Source organism: Phascolarctos cinereus, unplaced genomic scaffold, assembly GCF_003287225.1.
Source record: "Phascolarctos cinereus isolate Bilbo 61053 unplaced genomic scaffold, phaCin_HiC Scaffold_7;HRSCAF=346, whole genome shotgun sequence".
NCBI classification, from domain to species: domain Eukaryota; kingdom Metazoa; phylum Chordata; class Mammalia; order Diprotodontia; family Phascolarctidae; genus Phascolarctos; species Phascolarctos cinereus.
Window position 1 is genome coordinate 17,822,689 of NW_027556180.1, and position 20,683 is coordinate 17,843,371.

Below are 20,683 nucleotides of genomic sequence, written 5' to 3' on the forward strand. Positions count from 1 at the left end.
AAGTTCAATGTGAAGTCAACAGTGTACTATGGCAGCCAGAACAACTAATGAGGCTGTTTTCATAAAGTCAAATTATCCAGAATGAGGGAGTGAATAAGACTGATTACTGCCCCATCAGACTGCATCCAGGGCATTTTGCTCCATTCCGGTTGCCACCTTCTAGGAAGGAAATTTACAGGAGCATATCTAAAAGATGGTGATGTGGCTACAGAAGGAACTCAAAATCAGGTTGTAGCAGGAGCATTTGAAGAAAGTGGAGATGTCTAGCTAAGAGAAGAATAGTATTCAAAGGTTCCAAACTGGCCTTGACAGACTACACTAAGGTTCCTCAACCTCTCCCTTGGCCTTGTTCTGGACTTTCCAGACTTTAAAACCATGCCTTCTCCTAATGTCTCCTTCTGAAATTTGCCGCATCATATGGGGCCTTCTCACCCTGGAACATCCCACCAGTGTTGCAAACTGCTCACCATGAAATATCCTTCTGACAGACCTACTCCTCTTCTCCCATTAGTGAGTTCCCCCTGGAGCTTCCGTTTTGTGGCTAGTCTGGGCCTTACCACATGGAGGAACTCACCAATGGGAGAAGAAAAATCCTCATGTTAGAGGATTGAGCTGAATCTAATAAGATGAAATTCAACAGGGAGAATTATTAAAGCCTTATAATTGGGTAGAAAAAAAATCAGTGTCACCAACACGAGATGGGGGAGACATATGTGGATGGCCACCTATCTGAAAATGATATGAGGTTTTTCTGTGTGAGTTTGTGGCATCATGAGGCTGCTGAAAACGGGAATGTCTGGGTCCTCATTAAGAGAGGACTGTTGCACACAGATGACATTGAGTACTGTATTCAGTTCTGGGGGCCACAGTTAAAGAGGTATATTGATGAGTTGCAGATATCCAGGGGAGGACAAACAAGACATAGAAGGTTCCTTGAGTCTGGGGCATGATGAATGGTTGAAGGAACTGGGTGTGGGGTGGGGAACATGATAACTATGTTTAAAGATTTGAGGAGATGCCATCTGGAAAGAAGAGGGTTTGTTGGGGATAGGTAGAACTAGATAGCCGCTGAATTTCCCCCCAACTCTCCCCTTCTATGATTCTATGACTTATGGTGTGTGTGAGAGCTAGAAGCACAGGCCAGGGAAGACATTAGATTTATTTGCCTTGACCACAGATCAAAACTTGTGCTGCCAATGGAGAGGAATTTCTAGGAGGAAGATTTAGCTGAATGTAAGAAAAACAATGCCAGGCTATTAGAGCTATCTGCTGCTGGAAAGTAAGAGAACCCTCAGTCATTAGCATATTAGAATAGACCACTTGTTGGTTAGGTAAGATTAGGAAAGCAGAGCTGTTGGACTGCTGGAGCAGGAGGGCAGAGCTGCTTCCAAAAGCCCTCCCCAAAGCATTTTTTAGATTCTGAAGCTGCTTGTATATTCCATTGGAAAGTAGGGAAAACCCAGAGAGGTCCAGGTGTCCTTAACTTGCCCTTATTATTCTCATAAAGTTGGAATGTGGGTAAGCAAGAGAAGCAAGTAAGACCTCTTCAACAGAGCAGTGTGGCTTGGGAAAGTCTGTTTCCCCGCGGTGTGGACTTTCATTCTCTGTGTTGTGTGGGTCCCTACGAGATGAGTTATGCAACGAACTGGCCTACAAGATGCTTGAATTCTTAGGCACAGAATACACCAAAGACCGAGCAATGCTGGCTTTATTTCACAAGCTCAGGGAAAGCTGACTTTTGACAAAACTTGTGAGCCTTTCCTTATTCTTGTGTCAAAGACCTGGCAGTCAGTGTCCTGGTGACCCTGAGAGTAATTTATTTACTTCCATGGCTGTCCATATTGCTTATCCAGGAAGCTGGTTGAACAGTGGAAGGAATCTCAGGAGGTTCTGGCTTAAATTTTGGTGTAGCAGGAGTGTCTGCCTGGCCACTGATTTCAGCCAACTACTGTATATATTAAGACAAACCAATGAAATGCTGGCAGGGGCTTTTAACAGACAAGGAAACTGAGGTCAAGAGCAGTGATTTGAATTGTCTAAAGTTCCATGTCTAGTACATACCTGAAATGTCTGAGTCAGGGCTACTGCTTCCAAAGCCCTTGTTCTTTCCCCTCTAGTATGTGCAGCTGCTCATAAATAATTTTCACCAGTTGAAAGTCATTTGGGTCTGCTAGGAGGCAAGGTTAGAAGTGGGCTTTCCTCTCTCTCTCTCTCTCTCTCTCTCTCTCTCTCTCTCTCTCTCTCTCTCTCTCTCTCTCTCTCCCTCTCTCTCCCTCTCTCTCCCTCCCTCCCTCCCTCCCTCCCCCTCTCTCTCTCTCTCTTTCTCTTTCTCTCTCCCTCCCTCTCTCTCTCTCCCTGTCTCTCTCTCTCTCTCTCTCTCTCTCTCTCTCTCTCTCTCTCTCTCTCTCTCTCTCTCTCTCTCCTCTTCCATACAGGAAATGTGCATAGAAATCTTCAAAAGTGGTTAAATGAGTTGTTTTGGGACTGGTTAGGAAGGCACCGTTCTCTAATAACCTGGCAAATCCTAAAAAAATGCTTAGACAGCAAAATCATGGCGTGAATGATCAAAAGGGGGAGTGAGTTCAGGGCTAAGAGGAGGCAGCTAGACGGCATAGTAGAGAGACCACTGGGCCTGGAGTCAAGAAGACCTGAGTTCCAATCTGCCCTCAGATACTTCCTAGCAGTGGGATATTGGACAAATCACTTAATCTCCATGTGCTCGTTTCTTCATCTCCAAAATGGGTATAACAGTGATAACACTTACCCCACAAGGTTGTTATAAAACTCAAATGAGATGATTTTTTAAAAAGTAAAACCTTGAAGTGTTTTTCAAACCTTAAAGTTTAAATTAACTCTTATTATTACAGATGGAAAGACAAGAGAGCCCCGAGGCCTGCTAATAATTGGAGCCTTTGTTTCAGGTGCAGAGCCCTGATCTATTAGCTGGGGTGAGTAAGTAGTCCTTCTGTCAAGATAGGAAGTAGGATTCCTCGGCAGGCCAGAGATACTTGGGACCAGGTCAGCGGGGAATGAGCCTAACCCTGAGGTATCTAGAGCAAGAAGCTGCTGGTCTTCCCTCCCCCCGTCTGTATCATCTCTGGAATGTCCTGGTGTTCTACCTTAATACTACCTTAACTACTCTGGCCATCACCAGTCGTCTTGCCTTTTGTCTTGCCACTGGACTCCAATAGGAAGAGTGAGGCTGATGACTTTTTGAAGCTCTGTCACTTAAATCCAATTCACACCCAAGTCAAGATAAAACAACAGTCTGGGTAGTAGTGGTAGCTGCCCTCTGGGGACCCAATCAGTTTGAGTTGGGCAATGCTGCTGATTCTTCTTCTTCTCTTCCTGTTCCTCCTTCTTCCTTCATGACAAGCGGTCCCTCTGTCCATGTGGGAAGCCAGTCCCTCACATGTGGGTGCTCTATCCGAAGGAATATAATTTTTGGTAGCTTATATTTTGTAAGCTATCTTCAGGTTTGGGGCCTAGACTTTAAAAAATTTCCTATTTATCATTATTTTAAAAAAATAGGACAATTAACACTTTGTCTTGTACAATTCTCATTCATGATTTCTTGAAATATAGCTCTGAAAAGCAGGCTTTTAAAAAGCTTATTGTGATTCAAATGGAGTTACTTGGCTACACCTTTAAACCCAAGTCACTCTGGCTTTTGTTGAATGGTCAATAATAAGTCCTGGTCCAAGCCTACCTCTCTTGCCCCTTGTTTGGGTTTTGATGACTCAGAGTGAGTGTAAATAGTAGTTGTTTCTGTTCTGGCCAGAAACTCTGAGGGTCTTCCCCTCCCACACTGATTCTTTTGTGATGGCAAACTAGATCATCTTCTGTTTCAATTCTTACCCAGCCCTTAATCACTGAATGGGCATTGTTTTAGACAAACTGAGACCCTCATTTGTAAAATGGGGATGGTAACACCCAGAGTAGATGGCTAGGTAGTGCAATGGATAGAGCACCAGGCCTGTAGTCAGGAAGACTCATCTTCCTAAGTTCAAATCTGGCCTCAGACATTTACTAGCTGTGTGAACCTGAGCAAGTCACTTAACTAAGTTTGCCTCAGTTTCCTCATCTGTAAAATGAGCTAGAGAAGGAAATGGCAAACTACTTTGGTATCTCTGCCAAGAAAAAAAATAAATGGGGTAATGAGGAGTTGGATACAACTGAAAAAAAAATGACTGAACAATAATGCCCAACATACTTACCTCTCAGCTTTGTTGTGAGGTTCAAATGAGATTTTATATGTACGTATGTGTGTATATACACGCATACACACATGTATATACACATCCATATATGTGTGTGTATATATATACACATGTACATACACATATGCACATGTATATATGTGTATGTGCGTATATATTAGGGGGACACCAGAATAGAATAGACTGTCTATACAGAAGCATTGGGCTCAGTATTGTAAAATACAGCATTAAAAGCTCTCCTTCGAGATTCATGCAAATGTTAAAATCACATAAGATTGCCTGACAGGGGGACAACTAGGTGTCACAGTGGACAGCCCTGAAGTCAGGAGGACCTGAGTTCAAATCCAGCCTCAGACACATAATACTTACTAGCTGTGTGACTCTGGGCAACTCACTTAACCCCAATTACCTCACAAAAAAAAATCTGAGGAATTAGCCTGATAAATAATGCACAGATATAACTTTGTTGTGTTCAGACACACTCACTGCTCATGTCAAGCAGAATGTCTGAATGGAGAGCCGCTCAAATGATGTGGACCTAGTAATCTCCATAGGAAAAAAATGAATGAATGAGGGAATGCATGGCTGTGCTTTGTAGAATAAACTTTTTTTTTTCCAGAGGCAATCAGGGTTAAGTGATTTGCCCAGGTTCACACAGCTAGTAAGTGTCTGAGGTCAAATTTGAACTCAGACCCTCCTGACTTCAGGTAGGGCTGCTGCTCTATCCACTGCACCACCTAGCTGTCCTATGGCTGTGCTTTGTGTGTGCAGCTGGATAGCCATTGGTCCATCTGGGTGATCCATTCTGGATTTTTTTGGGCACTCTCATTTGTATACATATGAATAATCAGGAGTGAGACATAGTTTTCAGATATGACATATCTCAGGAATGTTTCTGTCACACCCTGAATACCTGCTGCAGGGAGAAAGCCTTCCTAGGGTACTCTTAATAGCAGGTTGACAAGACTCTTCCTGGCATTCCTTAGGAATGACTCAGCAGACACCCTCTTCTTCCTCCAACCAGTACTAATTGACCCTTTCCTTGAAGTCACCTGTGGATCCACATTCCCATACCTGGAGCACAAGAAGGTGTTTCCTCATTGGAAGGCCCAGACTTCCCCTCATCTATTAAAATGTTCATTAGCCATCCCACTTCCTTCCTTTTCCCAGGGTCATATTCTCCAAACTCTTTTATGGGTTAGAATTTCCTTCTGAGCTTCCATGTTCTGTTTTCTTCTCTGTTGTCTTCTTGAAACCTGTCCATTCTTTCATGGCATTTCGTCCCTTTCTAACTTCTCAAACATTACAGCTCTACACATATACTCTGTGGTACAGTGACAATGGCCTCCTTGATACTCCTTTAACAAGATGTTACATTTCCCTAGTCTACACGGGCCTGGGATTCCCTTCTTCTTCATCTCTATCTCCTAGCTTCCTGGACTTCAAATTTCAGCTAAAGGCCCACCTCTAGAAGACATCTTTCCCATTCCATTTTTAAAAATAGTACAGTACCTGGAACATTGTAGGTGCTAAAAGAACACTTGACATCATGGGACACAATTCTTGGCAAGATGATTTTATTGTTTGAAGCAAAGAGGGGTGAAAGGACTTAAAGGGTAACTGTATGAAAGTAGAACTTCATATGTATGTCTTCACAAGGGCCCCAACTCTGTCCACGTGGTGAGAAACCTTTAGAACTATCCTGAACCAGGGGAAGGTGGTCAAAAATTCAAGTGAGCAAGATAAATCCTGCCCAAGTGAGACCTAGAACTTCCATCTTTTTCTCCATTTTTAAAGTCGTCAAACACAATTTCTCAAAACTTAGCTCTCACAAGTACTTTCTAATGGGTATTAGCACTTTATTTTTGTGTTTACATGAGGTCCATGAGTCCTTTTGGAGGGCTAACAGGCCTCTTCCAGAGTCCGCTGACATCTCACTTGATTCTTCTGGGTCCTCAAAACTCTCTGAACCTAGGCTGGCATAATCTTTTTTTTTTTTTTTTGCTTGCTGATCCATATCATAAATGGAAGATTCTCAGTATATGAAGTGCTGAACAAAGTTCTGAATGAATGTTAAACTATATACTGACATTATGTAGCATGCTTTAAAGTTTAGAGACTGATTGAGGGATTTAAGAATTAAGCCACATAGGTAGGCCATGAGCAGACTCAATGGCACTTTCTTTTTCTTCTTATTATACCTGAAGTCCTAAATGTAAGATTGCAGATTGATCCCGGCCCAAATCCTCAAAGACCTACAACTGTACATTTATCTGGAAAGTGAGGAATGTATCCATCTCATTGGGTGGGTCCCTTAGCCTGGCTTCCATAGATAAGGGAGTCTCCTGGACTTCAGTAGAAGTCCACAAGACCTGGTGTCCATTTCTATGTGGCATATGATTAATTTGTACACAGTGAAACCAACTTTTTCAACTTGTCTGTCCAAAGAGATTATATGAGCCATCCTTAAGCTTAACTGCAACTGCTTTTGTATTCTGATTTTGCTTCAGGAATGTCATTATGATGTTGTTTAGCTCCTCCAATAGTAAGTTAATTCACTCATTATTAGACAAAAATCTCACATGACAGTATTCCTCATTGATTTAAAACTCAAATAGATTTGTGATCTCACTGAATTGAGAGTTGGCTCCAAAGTCAGCCAATAAGCATTTTAAAGCAGGGTCCTAAGTGTCAGATGCTTTACTAAATGCTGAGAATATGAATATAAGAAGAAAGATAGTCCTTGTTCTCAAGGAGCTTACATTGGAGCTTATATTCTAATTGGGCAAGACAACACTTCAAAGGGAACTGAAAAGTGGTAAAGTCCAAGACATTTGACTAGAAAGGAATGAGGGATGGTTGGCCTGGACACTTCCTCAAAATGGAGGTTTCAGAAGGAACTCAGCAATGTTTGGGTGAAGTGGGAGGAGAGGCTGCAGGGCTGGGGGTATTTCCAATATGTGAAGTTCAGGAATAAAGTGAGCCTCCAGGGTAAAGAAAGTCCAGAGAGTCAGAAGATGAATGCAGGTCCCAACGCATCCAGGCCTATTCATCTGGTGGGACTCTTGTCCATATCCTCCCCAAACATTGCTACAAGAGGGGGCCAACATGTTAGGGGCCTTCCTTGCTTTTGCCTGACAGAAGGAGCTCACTGGCTCTACACCTATCAGCACTCATCTTTGTCTCTTGATTGTTGGATTGTGGTCACATTTTAATTCTGTTCTTCACTGGAATTCCTTCTTGGTTATATACGCTGCAGCCTGCTCCTCCCCACCATGTGCCTTTCCATTTTTGCTTGTGTGATCCTCACATTTAGTTCTTCAGAAGTGGTTATATGCTAGGTCTCTCAGTTATGCAGCATCATAGGTAAAATGTTTGTACTGAAAAGCTGCATCTTTTTGGGAAGCTTTTTTGGGAAGTTTATGGCTGAAAAAGTATTCTGTAATTTCTTGAAATTAATCTAGCTCAATCTTCTCTGCCTTTTCAAAATAAGGAAATGATTGCTGAGATCTGGGTGACCCCTTGTACTTCGAAGTGAGGGTATCAGAGAGGTGGGGAAGGGGGCAGAGAATATTCCAAATCATACAGCTTTTGGATCTCCAATAAACTTGAGTTTGCTGGATATATTTCTGGAGGACCCGAATCCTGTTCATCTTGACATTCTTATAATAACATTTATAGATGCCATGAAATCCGGTCCTTAGATAGCAGACTCTGGCTGTTGCAGGACCACACTCAGAATCTCTATAGCATCATACTATGTATCAGAGCTTATACTCCACTGCCATTGCCTTGGAGAACCCACCACCCTGTCCTTAGCATAGTAAAACATGCAAGGAAGACTGGATGGAGGTATGAGCATTTTCAAGCCATCTCAAAGAGAGGAGATACTAATGTAAATGAAAAAAAAATCAAGAATATTATTAACAACAAAACTAGATAATTGAGGTGAGCAGCCAGCCAACCCACACACCAATGTTTTCATTGCAATAAAATCTTTATGAGAAGTATTTATGTGTATATCAAATGTATCCTTGATGAAGATGTAAGAGGGAAGTGTGTTTTTATAATTTTATTTTAACAACAGATCACATCTTCACAATCACAGGAATAGGAAAGAATAGAGAATACAAAATCCCACTGTGGTCGGTGACTCCCTGCTGAGAGGTTACCAAGGACACTGTTAGCCTGACATAAACAATAGAGCCATTGGCTTTCTTCCTGGTTTATATATCCAGGATGTTACAAACCCTTTTGAGATTTGTCAAAACTTGCAACAACTATCAACTCCTGGTGATTCATGTGGGAACTTCCAGAAAAACCTAGAAAGTGTTGCCTAGGATTGCAAAATCATGGGCAAAAATAGGATAGACTTCAGGGAAACAGCTGCTATTTTCCTCACTATTGCTAATTGAATGTGGAGGTTTGGAAGAGAAAGATTCAGATTTGGGAAGAGAACACTTGACTAAGATTGTTTCTAAGAAGTAGACTTGGATTTCAGGATTGTGGCTTAAAATGTAGGGATGATGGACTCTTATCTAGGGCTGGAATTGACCTGGAAGTGTTGATAAGAACATATTTGCTTGGATTATTGTGAATGTGATGAAGAGGGCTTTACACTGAGAAGGAGAGAATAGGTAAAAAGGTGTTTACAGAGATCTGGCAAACCTGGAACCATAGAAAATAAGAGACAGAATTTCAGAAGAATAGCAAAGAGGGGGCTCTGTAATTCCATAGATCCCGTCCAAGAAGAAATCCAACAGCAAAACACACGGCCCCAGATGTCTGTGTACACATGTACAAAGTATCAACAATTAAGTGCCTGAAGAGAAATAATGGATAGTAAAGTCTGGAAAGGCACTTGGGGGTCAGGGTTTGAAGGACTTTAAATGCCAAGCAGAAGAGTTTGTTTTTGATGTTGGAGACATTAGGCCATATTGAGAAGGGATGTGGTATGCTCAGCCAGGTGCTTTAGCCAGCCAGGGGAGGGATGAGAGAATTGAGGAAGTCTATTATAATTAAGAGGCTGTTGCAGTAATCCAGGGGAAAGGTGTTGAGGGCTAGAACTCAGGGGTGATGATGTGAGTGAGGTGACAAAGAATACTACTTGGACTTCCTTGTTCCTGTTAGTGGGGTGGGGGGAAGGATCTAGACAAATTTTGGAGGAGGACCTCGAGCTAGAGTGAGCAAAAGGTGGCTAGTGCCTGAAATTTCTACCTGACCCTGAATGGTACCAACCGTTGGTCAAGTGGGCAACCCAAGGAATGAACCGGATTTGGCAAGGGCATCATGATGCTACAGCTGATGTTATAATACTGACTCCATTGAGTTTAATCAGGTCCCCTCCCCCTTTCCTCTCTTCTGGAACAGATAATTTAAACTATTTTCTTCTTTCATTTCAAAAATAACACCTTCATTTTTAAAGCAGTTAAAACAGTTTTGTAACTATCAATGTTATTTAAATGTAAGCTCTTAAAATTTCCTTGCTTTCATCATTTCCCCCACATTTCCTTAAATGATTTCTTATTCTTACAGTCAGGGTTATAGTTTGGTTTTGAATCAAGTGAGTATTCAAAGTCTAGCTTGCTTTAATTTTGGTCTATCACAAACTTTGCTCTATTAAAAATCAGGAAGAGATTATATTATAGAATCATAGGCCCTTTGTGTTGGTACTTAATAAGAAGAGATTATACTACATTTAACCACCAGGTGGCATCACGAACTAATTTGGTCCTATTCAAGATGAAGGGCCAGGTGCTAGGCAAATCCCACTCAGCCTGCTGCTTCTGTATCCTCCATATGGCTCTTGAGGGAGTGAAAAGCCGCAAGTTCTCTATGGTTCTCAGAGGATGAGGAGCATCCAGTCCTCCAGCTCTGCATCTCCCTGCGAGGCTGTCCTCACCTCTTTAATCTAAGGCAGAGATTTTTTTTGAAATTCAATTTTAGTTTATTTTCAGCTCTCAATTCTCTCTCTTCCACCTCTCCTTCCCCTCACTGAGAAATCAAGGAAAACAAAACCTGTTACAAAACACGTATAGTTAAGCAAAACAAATGACCATGTATATTAGATGTACACACATGCACGTATATGTCATATATACATGTGTAGATTATATGTATATGTGCATGCATTAACAAGTACACTTATACATTCCTGTACTTATGTATTGTGTGTATATGTGCATTTGTATATATTATGTATATATAGATAGATATACATATACATGTACACACATACACACATATATGTGGCTAGATGGTACAGTAGATAGAGTACTGATTCTGCAATCAGGAAGATTTGAGTTCAGATCTGGCCTCTGACACTGTGTGACCCTCGGCAAATCACTCTAACTCTGTTTGTCTGAGTTTCCTCAACTGTAAAATGACCTGGAGAAGGAAATGGCAAACCATTCCAGTTTCCTTGCCAAGAAAACTCCCAAATGGGGTCATGGAGAGTCAGACATGATTGAAATGACTAAACATATATACAGACATACACACATATGCACATATGCCTCAGTCTTCACTCTGAGTCCATCTGGAGGTAGGTGGTAGCATGTTTCAACAAAGTCGCCTGGAGCTGTGTTTAATCATTCTTTGAATCAGAGTTCCTAAGTCTTTCAAAGTTATTTGTCTTTATAATATTGTTGATACTGCATAAGTTCTTTTCCTGGTTCTGCTCGCTCCATTTTTGCATCAGTTCATATAAGTCTTTTTAAGATTCTATAAAGCCATCTTCTTCATCATTTCTGACAGCACAATAATATGCTATCATCACATTCATAGATCATACCTTGTTCTGCCATTCCCCAATTGATGGACACCCCCTCAGTTTCTAATTTTTTGCCATAATGCACAGATGCTTAACTCAGGGTCTATGGAAGCTTTGGGAGTCCAGGATAGATTTCAGGAGGGGGAACATGAATTTGGATGGAAAACATTACATCTTTATTTTCAGTCGCCTGTAACTGAAATTTAGGCTTTCCTTCAATTGGTTAAAAACATTATTCTCAGAAGGGGTTGATAGTCTTCACTGAACTAATAAAAAGTATCCATGACACCAAAAGGTTAAGAACTACTGATCTGGGAGGTGTTATTAGTGCAGATTTGCTTCATCAGAAATGGCTCCTCCCAGAAATCTTATGCCTTTCCTGAATCCTGAAAATTTAGTGTAAGTCAGCCTGTTGTTTTGAATTCATCAAGGCCAGGTAGCTCTTTATCATCCAATCTCCTTCCTTATCTTAGGTATTAACTCCCTCTGAGTCATTTTTTGTTCTACCCTTTCCTGTCCAAAGGTCATTTTCCTTGGTCAGAGCACAGGAGAATTGAACAGCTCTGACTTTTCTCTGTTATCAATGATCATTGTTGCATTCAGCCTGCCTGCACTTCTATGCCGTCTTTAGCCTTTCTCCTTCCTCCAACATAGCTGAAAGAAATCTTCCCTTTTTGTTTTCCTTAGCTTCTCTATCAGTCTCAGCTCTTTCTGAGCATCACCATTCCTTAAACCATCCTTGTGGTACCAGGCCTTTCTTTTGGATTTAACCTTTACAACTTGTCCTTGTGTCCATCTTTTTTACATATCTTTATTTTATCTTATTTTTTTTAGGCAATTGAGGTTAAGTGACTTGCCCAAGGTCACACAAGTAGTATGTGTCAAGTGTTTGGTCTGAGGCTATATTTGAACTCAGGTCCTCCTGACTTCAGGCTATGTATCTTTAAAAAAAGCAAAATCAATTGATGAGTTATGTATATATCTGATGTAGTTTTAAGGTTCAGGAACCCCAAAACTATCAAGGTACAGAGTGGAGTCATCTGGAAAGAATTCATGGACTCAAGCAGTCTTCCAGTCAAGTGGCAAAAAGTATATTGTAATGAATGGGATGTCCCAGTGAAGACTTCTCAGTGTAATTAAGGTAATGAGTTCAGAAGGTAGTGTGAGAAATGAACTCCCAGAAATGAAGGCTCCTCAAAGGGTCAAATAATTCTTATTACTTTCAAAATCCGCCCCCACTTAGACCCTGTTTTTAAGCACTTAACAGAAAGAATAAGCCCTGCCCCACCCCCAACCTGAGCTTCCGGCCTCTTTCCTTGTCTTTGAATTTTGGGCCTGGAATGTAAGCCTCACCTTCCAGTTGAGAGGATAGGAAGAAACTTTGGAGCTTAGAATGTAAGCCCACCCCCAGTTAAGGGGGTAAGGGATAGTGGTGGGTGGAAACTTGTTTGTGTGGTGGGTGGAGGCTTGTTTGCATGGTGGGTGGAGATTTGCTTTCATAAGGCGGCCCCTGTTACTAGGCGGCCCCTGTTACTCCTCTCTCTCTCTCTCTCTCTCTCTCTCTCTCTCTCTCTCTCTCTCTCTCTCTCTCTCTCTCTCTCTCTCTCCCTCCCTCCCTCCCTCCCTCCCTCCCTCCCTCCCTCCCTCCCTCCCCCCCCTCTCCATATGTATCGTATCAAAGGAGCAGACAGCCATCTTTCTTTATTTTCTACCTTGAGAAGTCTCTGAGTTTAATTTGGGTTGGGGTCACTGTCCTACACAGTAATGCTAATACAGCAGGCAGAACTCCTTAAGGAACTTGCAACTTAATGGGAGTGATGTTAAAGCTTACATAGAAAAAGTTTGGTGAGTGGTATGGCAAGTATGCTAATTAGGCAGGGTGGGGCTGGAGGGAACATATGTGTCTGTACCTTGGGGCAGGCAGCATTCCCTACCGCATGGAGGGAAGGCTGTATTTTTGGTCTCTTATATCTGTAACAAGATAGCCTCGGGAGTTGACGTCTATAGCTTGACCTCTGGATTGTATATGGTAACTGTGGGCATCAGTTAATGATAGTTCTGCTGGTACAAGATAGTCCTGTTCATGCAAGGAAAATTCTACAGAGGTCAGCTTGTTCGTGTAACAGGGAGAGAGATAGTTTGCCTCACTGAGCCCACTCATGAGTTATTGCCAGAGACAGGGTCCTTGGGCTTGGCAGAGATATGGGCCTAGGGCTGAGGTCTGAGTACCCCATCATATCCACATTAGTTTATTCAGACTTTTATTCCCCCATGTTATAATTGTTTCCTTTTGTATCTTCAGAATTTCATTTTAAAGCATTTCTCATCGCTCCTGGGATGACTTCCTTTCTATAATTTCAGTTCATGGGATCCTACCTATATTTCTTATCAACCTTTCAAAATCCCCCAATGCTAGAGTGAATATTAGACTGTGACTGATGAGGTTTAGGGACTCAGGGGTCCTGGGGCTCCAAAAACACAACACGTGGGTCCTGCCCAATAGAATTTGACCCAAGCCTTCTTTCAGCCAAAGACAAGGTTTACTAGAACATCCATCATATTGGGTGTTTTTTGGTTTTGTTTTTTAGGCAATTGGGGTTAAGTGACTTGCCCAGCTAATAAGTGTCAAGTGTTTGGTCTGAGGCCAGATTTGAACTCTGGTCATCCTGACTTCAGAACCGATGCTCTATCTACTGCACCACCTAGCTGCCCCAAACATCCATCATATTGGGCAGACTTTTAAGGAGTCTGAACATTAGTAAGCCATTGGCTAGATTATTAGAATCTGACCAGTGGCTAGATTTTAAGAATCAGAGCAGTGGCTAGATTATAAGATTCCCAGCATTTTAATGGAGATAAGATAGACCTTATATACAGAAAGCCCTGGGAGGGATCTAGGAGTAGCCAAGTAGTTTGGGGTATAAGGGGGAACTAAGGAGATCTGGATCAGAGTGGCCAGTAAGCTGGGATGAACCAGAAACCCTGGGACCTGGACAATAGAGTCTAGCTAGGATTAAGGGTGGGAAATGGCCAGGGGCCATAGGGAGGCAAGACAATGGAGGAGAGATTGGGTGTAGCCACAATGAAAGGCCAGTTGATGGGATTATAGCCTCATGCACATGCCAGAGATTTGGCCATGTGGGAAAGTCCAGGGTTTTTCCTTTCTGGGGCCCAGATTCCAACCCCATCAATGACCAGTTTTCTTCTCAATCTCCAACACAAACTCTAAAGGGAGTAGCGATCCTCCTTCCTTCCTTCCCTCCCCCCCCCCCCCCCCCCCCCCCCCCCCCCCCCCCCCCGCCCAAGATTCTCATCCTTTTTGTCCCAAGCAACTTATTTTCCCTGTGGGTGAAAATCAGATACAGAATAAAATTTCCTCTTGTCAGGTCTTCTACCTTTTGAAGGATAAAAGTATCATTAAGTTACATAAAAATGTTATTAGTTGCTTTGCTTTTGATATGCCCAGGGCACTCTAGCAAATACCTGGATAACTGAAGTTCTCCATCACATCATGCCTCTGTCAGGCTTATGCTCTGTTTTCTGAACTCTCATCTATTTCTTCTGTCTAAGTGGTCCTCCTGAAGAGGTCTAGAGATTTTGGGGTGCTGAGAACCCCAAGATTGTGACACCAGGCCCTGCCTTAAAGAATTCAATTCAAATCTTCCAGCCAGAGTAAAAGTTTATTAGTGAGAAAACACTTAGGCCAGGTGACCCCGTAAGGAGTGGGCATGAGAAAGCCTCAGCTTTTTGGGTGTGGGATTCTCAGCGTCTGAATGGGGGCCAGAGTAGATCTTATATACTAAAGTGACTTTGGGTAGCCAGAGGAGGGGTCTGGGAAAAAGGGTCTGGGTGAGAATTCCAATTGGAATGTCTAAGAGATTGAATAGACAATGGGAGTAGATAATAAAGGAACTGAGAGGCATCTGAATGAGATCAAAAAGGTGGGGGTAGGGCTTTCAAAGGGACATGAGGGGCTGGGGCCTGTAGACAAATGGGAGCCAGATTCCCTTTGAGGCAAGGGAGGAAGACCCCCCCTACACCCCACTTGGGCCACACCCCATCACTCCTTCTCCTCAATCACTTATACTTCTCAAGGTTTAAGGCTTAGTCTTTGAGAAAGAAAGCTAGCCAGTAAACCCCATAGAGGAGAAGGAGAAGAGAGGAGAAGAGAAGAAGGAGAGGGGGTGATGAGCTGAGTTACTTAAATAAAACTGGCCAGCTGGGTCTCTATTCAGGCAGCTCAGGAGTACTCACAGGTTGTTAGTCCTTCATTCTTGAAGAAGCCTTAAACCCAATTCACTCTGGAGCTTTTAGATTGGACAACAATAGGTCCCTGCCCAAGCACCATCACCCAATCACTCTTCCTCTCCCAGTTTGATTTTTTTTTTCTTTTTTAATTGAAGGGGCCATCCTCTGACTCACTTCTTAAAGAGGCCTATTCACTGAATGGGTGTTATCTCACTCAAAGTGTGAACTTGAAAAGACCTAAGCTTAAAAGGGGCAGGGTCTCCCATTGCATCCTGGTCTGTCTCCAGTCATCCCGATGAATATCTGGCCACTGGACCCAGATGGCTCTGGAAGAGAAAGTGAGGCTGGTGACTTTCTACAGCCCTCCCTCACTCAAATCAAAGTCAATTGCAAGTCATGTCTTCATCTCCCTGGCGTCATGGTCCTCTTTGAGAATGAAGGACAAACACAACAACTTCTCAAAGTATCATGGTGTTTGGGAGGTAGATTTTTTTTCTTCCTTGTTTATTGTTTATTCTATCATTCCCCTTTATTCTATCATTCCCCTTACCCCCCTCTCCTCCCTTCCCCCCAAAAAAGCTGGGACAATTAATTCTTTTGTCTTATGTAACTTTCACTTATGATTTCTTGAAATTTAGCTCTGGAAAACCAGACTTCGATAAAGCCCCTTATGATTCAAATGGAGCTACTTGACTATGCGTTTAAATCCAAATCACTCTGGATCTTACTGATTGGCCAATAATAAGTCTCAGTTCAAGCCTCATTTGCTCATTGTTTGGGTTTTAATGGCTCTAAGTGAGTGTAAATAGCAATGTTTCTTTTTTGGTCAGAAACTCTGAGGGTCGTCCCCTCCCAGGCTGATTCTTTTGTGATGGCAAACAAGGGCATCTTTTGCCTCTATTCTCTCCTAGTCTTTAATTACTGAATGGTTGTTGCCTCAGAAAGAACTAGCTTAAAAAGGCCAAAGTCTCCACTGCATCCAGAACCACCTGCAGTCGTCATGACCTATGTCTTGATGCTGGACTCTGATGACTCTGGAAGACATAGCGGGACTGATGACTTTGCGTAGCTCTGATTCACTTACAAGTTTAAACATCACCCTCTTGATGTCATTGGTCCTCTTCCAGAACGAAGGAGAAACAACAACAACAATCTGCTTTCCAGAATGGTTGTGCCTGTTCACAGGTATACCAACAGCTCATCAATGTGCTCTATTTACCATAGCACCTCCAACACTTCTCTTCTTCCTTTTTTTTTTTTGTCATTTTTTTCCCCCACTCTGAAGGGTGTGAGGTAAAAACTCAGAATTACTTTAATGTGCATTTCTTCAATTAGTATTGCTTTGGAGCACTTTTTCCCCCCTACAGAGAGATATTCTGGGTTTCTTCTTTGAAAATGGTCTCTTAATATCTTTAGAGCATTTATCAATTGGGAAATGGCTCTTTTTTTAAAAAATAAATTTGAATCATTCCTTATATATTTTGGGAAGGAGATCTTTTTCAGTGAAACTTACTGCAATGATTTTTCCCAGTTAATTGTTTCCCTTTTGATATTAACTTTATTAGACTTGTTTGTGTAAAATGTTTTAGATTTCATGTAATCAAAATTATCCTTTATACTTCTGTGATCCTCTCTGTTCTTTGTTTGGTCATGAACTTTTCTACTCTCTATAGGTGTGACAGGTAATTTCCCCCCATATTTCTCAATTTGTTTGTGATGTGACCTTTTATATTGTGGCAATTTCTGGGGAATTTAGTCATTTTTATTAATAATAATGCCAGCAGTTTTATTAATGAAAGGATGGTTATTTGGCTGTCCCTCTCTTAGACCAAAGACAGTTATGGCAGGCAGGCTCATGTCTTGTGGCAATCAAGTCTGATTGGTTAGCAATTAATGAGACAATGAATATTACATTGAGGGGCTGGACCTGCACTTTAATTATGTCATTTACTTCTAATTTACCCCCAGACTTGGACTATCTATTCAAAGAATCTATCCCCACCCAAACCTGAGTAGACCACAATGGCTTCCCCACCTTGGTGGGGTCTGGATAGAGCAGAAAGTAGCTCAACCTTCAGAAACTGAAATCTTGAAATGAGGATAAAAGAAAAAGGGAGAAATCTGCATATCTCTAAATCATTGGTTATTAACAATAATTTCTCTCAATATTTAGGTCACATATCCATTTGGAACTCATCTTTATATTAAGTGTGAGGTGTTGGTCTAAATCCTTTCCCTACTGCTATCCAATTTTCCCAGGACTTTTTGTCAAATAATGAATTTAACCCAGTAGCTGAGGTCTTTGATGTTTATCAGCTATAGAATTTGATCAGTTGTTTTTCAGTTAAATCTGATTCTCCATGACCCCATTTTTTTTGGTTTGTTTTTGGCAAAGATATTGGGATGGTTTACCTACTCCAGCTCATTTTACAGATGAGGAAACTAAGGCAAACAGGGTTAAGTGACTTGCTCAGGGTCACACAGCTAGTAAATGTCTGAGGCTAGATCTGAACTCAGGAAGATGAGTCTTTCTGACTCGAGGCCCAGTGCTCTATCCATTATGCCACCTACCTGCCCTTAGATACTTTTGTTTCTGTATGTTGTTTACCTAATCTGTTCCACTGATCAATCTATATAGTTTAAGATCTGGCACTGGTAGACCCCTTTTATTATTATTTCTTTTGGGATTCTTACTTGTCTTCTACCGTATGAATTTTGTTACTGTAACTTTTTAATTCTGTAAAGTAATTCTTTTGTAGTTTTGTTCATTGGCATTGAATAAGTAAATTCATTAAACTATTATTTGTAACAGAGACAAACTAGAATCCTTTCCAGTAAGTTCAGGGGTGAAACAAGGACAGCCACTTCTTTCTGACATAGTTCTAAAAAAATGCCAGCTATAGCAATAAGGTAAAGAAGAAGTTGAGGGAATACCTCTAGGTAAAGAAGAAATAGAATGGCCACCTTTTGCACATATGATGTAAACAAAAGGTACATGAAGACACCTAACAAACCCCAAAATGAACTGAGATAATAACTTCAAAAAAACATGTGGGATATAAAATAGATCCATGAAGGTCATCAGCATTTCTATAAAATACCAATAAAACCCAGTAAGAAGAGACACAGTAATTTCATTAAAAATTACTATAAAATATATGAGAATTTACCTTTCAAGATACACTCAAGAACTATATAAATACAACCATGAATAAATGTATACAGAATAAAGACAGACTTAAGTAGTTGGAAAACTATTAATTGCTTATGTATAGGATGAGCCAATATGATGAAAATGGTTATGATGTATTAATAATGTTAATAACAGTAACTGACATTTATGTAGACTTTGAAGTTTGCAAAGAGTTTTATGTTACCTTTTCTCATTTGAATGTCAAAAAACCCTGAGAGACAGACACTACAAGTATCATTTTATACCATTTTACAGATGACGAAGCTGAGGCTCAGAGAGGTTAATGATTTTCCCATGTTCATATACCATGTAATTTTCTCTTTTTTTAAAAATTTTATTAATTTATTTTGATTTATCAACAACCACTTCCATATGCTTTTGAGTTTAAAATTTCTCTCCCCCTTCCTCCCCACCACCCTCCCCAAGACACCACACATCTGATATAGGCTATACATTTACATTCCTATTAAACATATTTTCACATTAGTGAAGTTGTAAGTAAAAATTAAAACCAATAGGAGGAACTATCAGAAAGAGGAAACAAAACTCAACAGAAGAGGAAAAAAAAAGATAGCGATTCAACTTTCACAGTTATGATTACTATCTGTGTCTTTTTCTCCATTCTTTCCCTCACGTTTATGCTTTTCTACTTTCTCCTTCCTTCCCCACTAGTGTTTTGCTTTTGACCACCACCTCCTTTCTCCTCCCTTCTACTATCCTTTCCCTTTTCTTCCCCTTTGCCATTACTACTTCTTCCCTCCCTTCTATCTCCCCTCCCTTTTCTTTCCCTTTTCCCTCCTATTGCCTATAAGGCAAGTTAGATTTCTATACCTCACTGATTATGTTATTCGCTTCTTAAGCCAAATCTGATGAGAGTAAGGTTCAAACAATGCTCACCCCCTCCTTCTTTCCCTCTGCTGTAATAGGATTTTCTGTCTTTTCTTGTAATGTAATTTGCCCTTGTCTGCCTCCTCCTTTCTCAGTACATTTTCTAAGATCAGACTAATCCACTTACTTGGATCCATTTAACCCACTTGATTAGATTTTTTTTTATCATTACATCAAAGTCAACTAATATCCACCCCTTTATGTATACTCCTTTAACATGGTGTAATAACAATACAGTTCTCAAGAGTTGCAAGTGTCATCTTCCCTTGTAGGGATGTAAACAGTCCACCCTTATTAACAACATTTTGTATCTTTCTGTCCCATTTACCTTTTTATGTCTTTCTTGAATCTTGTACTTGAAGATCAAATTTTTTGTTGAGCTCTGGTCTTTTTATGAGGAAGGTTTGGAAGTCCCCTATTTCATTGAATATCCATCTCCTCCCTTGAAAAATCATGCTCATTTTTGCAGGGTAGTTGATCCTTGGCTGCAATCCAAGCTCCTTTGCCTTATGGAATATCATGTTCCATGCCCTGCGGTCTTTTAATGTAGAAGCTGCAAGGTCCTGTGTAATCCTGACTGTGGTTCCATGATATTTAAATTGTTTCTTTCTGGCTGCTTGCAGCACCTTCTCTTTCATCTGGTAATTTTGGAATTTTGCTATTATATTCCTTGGCATTGTCAATTTGGGATCTCTTTCAGGTGGTGAGCGTGTATTCTTTCTATGGTTATTTTCCCTCTGGTTCTAGGACTTCAGGGCAGTTTTCCTTTATGATTTCCTGAAAGATACTGTCCAGGCTCTTTTTTTCATCATGATTTTCAGGTAGTCCAATGATTTTTAAATTGTCTCTTCTGGACCGATTTTCCAGGTTGGTTGTTTTACCGATGAGGTATTTTATATTTTCATCTATCTTTTCATTTTTTTGTTTCTGTTTGACTGATTCTTGCTCTCTCATAGAGTCATTAGTTTCCATTTGTCCAATTCTAGTTTTTAACAGATTGTTTTCTTCTGTTAGTTTTTGTACTTCCTTCTTCAATTGGCCAATTGTATTTTTAAGGGATTTGTTTTCTTCAGTGTACTTTTTTCCAGTTTGCCAATTGTGTTTTTTAGGGACTTGTTTTCTTCAGTGTACTTTTTTTCCAATTGGCCAATTGTATTTTTTAAGGACTCTTCTACCTCTCTCATTAGACTTTTAAAATCCTTCTTGAGCTCTTCTAAGAAGGCTTTTTGGGCTTCAGACCAGTTCATATTCTCTTTTGATGTTGCAGATGTGGGTTTGTTGACAATGTTGTCCTCTTCAGAATTTCTGTCTTGATCTTCACTCTTCTCATAATATGAATCTATGGTATGTTTCTTTTTACTC